The sequence below is a fragment of the Panthera uncia genome (genome assembly GCF_023721935.1).
Source record: "Panthera uncia isolate 11264 chromosome B2 unlocalized genomic scaffold, Puncia_PCG_1.0 HiC_scaffold_24, whole genome shotgun sequence".
Classification (NCBI taxonomy): domain Eukaryota; kingdom Metazoa; phylum Chordata; class Mammalia; order Carnivora; family Felidae; genus Panthera; species Panthera uncia.
Window position 1 is genome coordinate 20622640 of NW_026057580.1, and position 7397 is coordinate 20630036.

Consider the following 7397-nt stretch of genomic DNA (forward strand, 5'->3'; position numbering starts at 1 on the left):
GTAAATTCTGTTAATATTATCCCCATTTACTCGTGAGGAAACTGTGGTTAAAGAGTCAAGAAACTTGTTCAAGATCATACATTGTGTATGAAGCAAAACTGGAATTTGAAAGGCCAGAAATCCAAGCTCTTAATTACTATGCCAGTGTGCCCCTCAAGTAAATTGAAAATCATTGCTACAGTTCACCCCACTTCCCTCCTGTACTATTCTTGGTAGTGAGGCATGGAAATTCACCAGCAAATATGAAATCTTAAAATCTGAGCAGTTAATAGGCACAAAGGATAACATCATCCAGAGGTTCACATTGTGTCTGGAGCCCATATCATAGCTGATACCAGACAAAATTCAGGACTACTTTTGAATTTGGGTCACTTTTAGCCATTTTGGGGGACTTCTGTGGGATCTTATAAACACATATCCCCACAGTAGGGAGGTCATCCACCCCCACATCTGGTAGGTAGGTAGGTAGATGTGTAGGTGGGTGAGAACTATGTAGAGAAAACTTGGAGGTTAATATGCCAGTGAAACGTTTTATAGGCAATAGTACTGCAATTTTTGTTCTGCTGTAATGTACATAGAAGAAAGGAAAATAAATATTAAATGAAGGATATTTGATTCTGTTGATCAAAAAAAGAGAGAGAATTTTAATCAGCTTCCATGCATCCCCATCTCTGGTGCATGGGGCCCAGCTTTCACCTACAATGCCTAATAGCCACCTTCCTACTGAGTAGAAAATGTAGAAACACTACTGATTACTACCACTCCCTTGCATATCTTCCCCAGGGCTAGGCTGAGGATACTATAACCTAAGGACATGAAAACAGAATGGGAGGGGAGCCTGGATGGCTCAGTCTGTTGTGCATCCCCCTCTTGATTTTGGCTCTGGTCATGACTCCAAGGTCGTGGGATCAAGCCCCGCATTGGGCTCTGCACTGAGCCTGCTTAGGATTCTCTCTCTCTCTCTCTCTCTCTCTCTCCCTTTGTCCCTCTCCCCTTCTCGTGCTCTCTCTCCGAAATAAATTTAAGGGACACACCTGGGTGGCTCAGATGGTTAAGTGCCCAACTTCAGCTCAGGTCATGATCTCGTGGTTGGAGAATTCGAGCCCCACATCAGGCTCTGCACACATGGCTAAAGCCTGCCTGGGATTCTCTCTCTCTCTCGTCTTTGCATTCTCTGTCTGTCTGTCCATCTCTCTCTCTCAAAAATAAATAAATAAACTTAAAATAAAATAAAATAAAATATAAAATAAAATTAAAAAATTTGAACACACATACACTCACATACAGAATGGAAAGAAACTTCATATCTAGGAGCGCTTGTGGGAATGCCCAGTATTATTGAGTCCATCAGTGAAGGTGTCTTGATGGAAAAGGCACTGGGAGAGTGGCAGACAGCAGTGGAGAGAACATTTCAAGATAAGAAGGAAAGGAGCTTAGGGAGTGTGGGATAGTGGTCATGTCATTCTTGAGACTCATCCAAGTTGCCCTCTCAAATGCTGCATTTGATGCCCAGTGTCAGACTCTGGAAGGTTTTCCTAACATTCTTCACAAGCCCAAGCTCTGGACAGGGGAGGGCTGTCACTGATAACTTATTATTCATTTTGTGAAAATTCTGTCCTTTTGAAAAGAAGCAGGATTGGGTGCAATGAGTGTGACAGCATGTCGGCAAGAAAGGCATATAAATCACTAAACTAAGAAAAGGGAGCTCCAGGATTACGGGAGCACTAGAGTTTGGTGGAAGGTGGGGGGCAGGGAGGCCCTGGCAGAAAGTTGCTGATGGAAAGGGAAGGTGGGCTTGGATTTGCAATAAAGGGGTCAAACAACATAGAACTGAGAAGACACCTTTGAACTGATAGGACTAAGATGGCGATTAGTTCATTGGTCATGAAACAAAAGTTCACGACTCTGGCCTTTGGCAAGAGGAAGTATAGCCAGAATGTAGACTCCTGGAGCCTTGGAAGTGAGAAGAAAGAGGGAAGGAAATAGCCAAAGAGGAGACCAGCCAGGGATAAAGAAGGACTGTTTTGATTTATTTTGCAGGGTTTGTTGTTTTGTTTTTGTTTTTGTTTTGAGGGGTGGAGATGTAGGTGGCTAAGGGGTTATGACAGGAGAGATCTCAGTCAGTTTGTAATTAGAAGGTGACATGCCAGAGGCAAGGGTGGCAGGCAAGGCAGAATGGTTAGCAGACAAATTGTCTAGAATGACTATCTACAGGGTAGATTTGTGGGGCTATTTGCCTCCATTAGTATTATTACTATGTTTGGGGCATAACTGACCTATGGTAAAGTACCCGTAATTTAAGTGTACAATTGGATAAGTTCTGACATATGTATACACCCGTGGAAGCCTCACCACAATCAGTATAGCAAACACATTATGTCCGATGCCCTGTTGGAATCCCTTCCTCCTGCCCCTCCCCATACTAGCCGGCTGCTTCTTATCGTGATAAATTAGTTGGTGTTTTCTAGAATTTCATATGAATGGGAGCATACAATAAGTGCTCTGATCTTTCTGGTTTCTTCCACTCTGCATCGTTATTTGGAGATTCATCTATGTTGTGATGTGTATTCATTCTTGTTTATCAAAAAGTAGCTGGACTTGTTTCCTGTGGCCACTGCAACAAATTACTACAAACTGGGCAGCTTACGCAATAGAAATTTATTCTCGCACAGTTCTGGAGGCCAGAGGTTGGAAATCAAGGTGTCAACAAGGGTGGTTTCTTCTGAGGGTGGTGAGGGAGAATCTGTTCCATGCCCCTCCCCTAGCTGCTGGTGGTTGCATGGTGATCTCTGGCTTGTGGGAGCATCAGTCCAATCTATATTATAGATTGTAGACAATGGAAAAGGTCACTTAATAGGGGTCTGATGGATGAAGATAAAGAGATGAAGAAGTAAGAAATAAAGAGGAATGATCTGGAAGGTGTTGAGGGGAAGCATGGAGAAGTTTCCAACTCAGCTTTTCAGTCAGAAATGTTGAGTTTCTCTTTTGGCTGTTCTCCAATGTAGATTTAAGATTTGTAACAAAAAGCAATTTCTCTGTTCCAGCAAACAGATTGCTGTGAACCAGAGGCCCAACCTACTCTTAAGAAGTTAGCATGACTCTGATGCCATGGCTGAGCACTAGATGGCACACTTTCCAGAGCAACAGGACCTTTCTGGTACCAACAACTTAAGTGCCTTTAGGAATCTGTCACTGTAGTACACAGCCTTGCTGTTCGTAGGTAACTTCCCACAATTGCAAATGAAACTGAGCCCAACCTATTTAACATTCTCTTTCTTTTTTTAGATCTCAGAGAAAGTCTACTGTCCCACTCATCGGCCTTTTCTTGGAGCAAAACTTCTCAAAAGTGTGGTCAGTGTCTGCTGTCTCTACTCCTCACTTCCCATTTCCTCCTTAACCCACTCTGGTCGGACTTCTGTCCCACACTTGGCTGCTCTCATCAAGGCCAGCAGTGGCCTCCTGTCCCCAACTTCAGTGTTCACTCTCCAGTCCTCATGCTCCTCTCCTTCACGACGCCACACTTTCCCAGCTCTCCCCTGCTTCATAGACACCACCTCCTCAGATTTCTTGCCTGGCTCCCACTCTACTTGCCTTCTCCTCTCCAACTGCTTCCTCATCCTAGGTGGGTCTCTAGTCTGTCACTGTTATCAGAAGTGTGACCTCAGAAAATGGATCATGAGGGACATTGCTGTTTCTGCTTTGCTCTCCCCTGGATTGCTTGCGCTATGGTAAGTTAGCTGATCTGTCATGAAAATATTGAAGCAGCCCCTACAGAGAAGCAGACCTAACAAGGAATTGAGGTCCATTGCCAACAGCCATGTGAGTGAACCATCTTGGAAATGGATCACCTATCCTCAATCAAGCTTTCAGATGATGACAGCCCTGGCTGATGGCTTGACTACAACCTCCTGAGAGATCCTGATCCAGAACACCTACCTAAGTTTCTCCCAAGCTTCTGACCCTCAGAAATTGTGTTAGATAGTAAATGTTTGTTGCTTTAAGTCACTAAACTTTGGGCTGATTAATTAGGTATCAATAGATAACTGATACACCCAAGTCTACCTCTCTGACCTCATCTTCCAGTACTTTCTCATCATGTTCCCACAATATCTGCCTGACTACTGTGCCTGAAACATACCAAAGTTGTTTATGACCAAGAGCTGGTCCTCACTGATACCTCTGGCTAATATCCTGTTACCTTGGATCTTCTCATGCCTGGCTTCTTCCTGTCATTTAGAACTCAGTCTTCTATGATTACTCATTTTAAGTTAACCACTTCTCCATTGCCATCCTAAAAAGTCTCCATCACCTCACCCTGTTTTATTTTCCTTACAGCACTTATCACTAACCATAATAAATTTTTCATTGATTTCTTTATTTACTCGTCATCTGAGCAGGAAAATGCTCTTATATGTACCATAGCATCCTCTGTGCCTAGAAAAATGCAGGGAACAAAATAGGTGCTCAATGAACGTTTACTGAATGAAACAAAAATAAACTATTTAAATATTATTTCCTTGAGAATAATATCTTCCTTGAGAAGATTTCATCAATTTCTGAGATCAGAGTCTAAATATTTTTTTTCTACTAGGTATCCTTGGCTGGCCTGTTGACTTAGAATGTCACAATTATGTTGAAAGTTTCAAAGGACAAATATTTCAAACATAGCTATTGAGTGCAGAGAAGAGGTAAGCAAAGATTGTGAGAGAAAGGTAGGAGGAAAAAATAGATCAAAGACAATACAGATAAAAGTTGTGCGGACCTCAGGACATCTGGGTGGCTCAGTCAGTTAAGCATCCAACTCTTGGTTTCAGCTCAGGTCATGATCTCACAATTCGTGACTTTGAGTCCCAAATCGGGCTCTCTGCTGACAGTGCGGACCCTGCTTGGGATTCTCTCTCTCCCCTGTCTCTCTGTCCCTATCCCACTCATGCTCTCTCTTTCTCTCAAAATAAACTTAAAAAAAAAAATTTTTTTTAATAATACTTGTGCTGACTCATGGATGCCTTGTCCAACCAGCTCTGGTTGGCAAAATGTTTCTAATACGTATTTGTTCTTCAAGAAGATTTTGGAAAATTGGCAAGTTACCATGTATAATACCTCAAATCTTGACCCAATTTCCCCAGTATAGTCAGAGAAATTAATATCTATTTTCATTTCAATTATATCTATATAATCCCTCCAAGAAAATGGTGGGTGGTATAAGGGTCATATACCAAATGTAAATTATTTTGTAACAAACATCTCTATCCTTTTATGTCACAGATTACCCAGGAGTGATATTCAAAACACTTGACATCTGTATAGTAAATATGAATTAATATGTAAGGCAGGATATATACTGAAAATTAACAATATTTCTTTTTAGGGTGGCTCAGTTAAGCATCTGACTCTTGATTTTGGTTCAGATCATGATCTCAGAGTTCATGAGATTGAGCCCCATGTCAGGCTTTACACCGACAGCATGGAGTCTTCTTGGGATTCTCTCTCTCCCTCTCTCTCTCAGTCGCTCCCCCACTCATGCTCTCTTTCTCTCAAATAGATAAACATTTAAAAAAAACAATATTTCCTTTTGTTTTCTAACCAAACTATGTATGGCAAAATATTGGATAAAGCTATAGTGCAAACCAGTCAGAAATCATGGTGATAATTTCCAGTCATTTGTGATGTTTATTAATTGTCACTGTGTCCTTGGTAGTTTGGGTTGCCAGTGAGTACCTTACTCTGTAAAGGCCATCTGCTCTGTCAGGGTGGCCCTTTCCTGTACCTGCAACTTGGTTCCTGTACTGCTTTCTGCCCTTGTCCCATCGAGAGTAGGAGAGGTAGAGGCCTCCCTTTGTGGCTAGCCCCAAGTGTATCACCACCCCTTGAGGTATCTTAATGCTACCCCAGCTTTGTAAGTAGGCATTTCACTAACCTCTCTTCAGCCACCCTTTTTGAGGTGAGATGGTATCTTACTCTTCCTGTACTCAGAGCACCAGCCATAATGAGGTAAATGTTATGGAGTTCACTTCAGGATAATAAGAAAGGATTATAAAATATGTTAGAAATTGGGGAAGGCTAGATGTGATGAGGTTGAAAAGCTCTGTCCTGGAGCAAAATATAAGAATATACTGTAGGAAGAATAGATTACAAACTCCTCATAAACAACTTGAGGAGTCCAGGGCTGGACAGAGAGTAGGTCCATGCGAAGGGAACTGGGAGCCTCCTAGGAGGACAGCTTGGCACATCTTGCTTGGGCTGAACTGACCGAACCCTGGGTAGGCATAAAGGACACAGGCCATGCGTCCTGGTACGTGTCTGTCCCATCCTATGCAGCTGTGGGGAAGTTCACACTATGAAAATGGCCAGTTGGGGCTAGGGCCCTGGGCTCAGCCCCATAGATCCTGCATTTCTTGGGGGAGCTCAAGTTTCAGGCTCAGTAGAGAACTGAGGCTGGACATCACTCTATTCCAGCCTCCCCTGCACGGCGACAGGCTGGGGGGTAAAGGACTATATATCTCCATGTACAGTTTGAGATCCCAGGCCTGAGTGGCAGCAAGGAGGGAGACCTCCACTTCCTTCCCTCTGAAGCTATAGAGAAAGAGGATGCTGCTGCCCAGGTGGACGAACGGTGGCCAGTTTTGACCAAACCTTCTCAGACCAGACAGTCTGGGAAAACAAAAACTACATGTGGTGGGAGGGGCAGCAGAGAACAGGTACTGCCGCAGAGGGATTCTGGGAGTTTTGGTCAGTCTTGGGTCTACTGGACTCCTTGAATGGAGTGAGCCCCTAGGATGCTGGATGTACCATTGCAAAAGAGACTGCTTTTGGGAATGAACATTCCTACTGGTCTAAGATGTGTGCTTGAGTGACTTAAAATGAATATTGAAAAGATGTGATTTTATTATATGTACATCAGGCTCATAGAGCAAGGGTGTATGGCTGCACTTCAGTGGCTCCCTATTTTCCTTGGAACAAAATCCAAACTTCTTGCCATGGACTTCAAAGTCCTTAGACTCTAGGCCTTGTTCCCTGATCTCACCTCATCATTGCCCTTCCCCACCTGTGCTGTCATGCTACACCCAAACCTAATGACTTCTGTTTCCTCCAATACAAATAGTCTCTCTCTTGCATGGCCAGTGATCCTGCTGACCTCCTGCCTGGATTCCATCCCTACTGCCCAACCTAAGCTCCCCCGACCTTACCTGCTGCAACTTGGCTCCTCAGATCTCACATCAGCTATGACTGCCCTTCATGACAGACCATGAAGGACTCATAGATTCAGGCAAAGGTGTCCCGATTAGGTTCATGCTCAGCATTATCTTGTGCCCCAGCATGAGGTTGTAGATTAAATTATGTCCCCCGGAAAGGATAGGTTGAAGTCTTAACCCTGGGTACCTGTGAATGTGACTTTA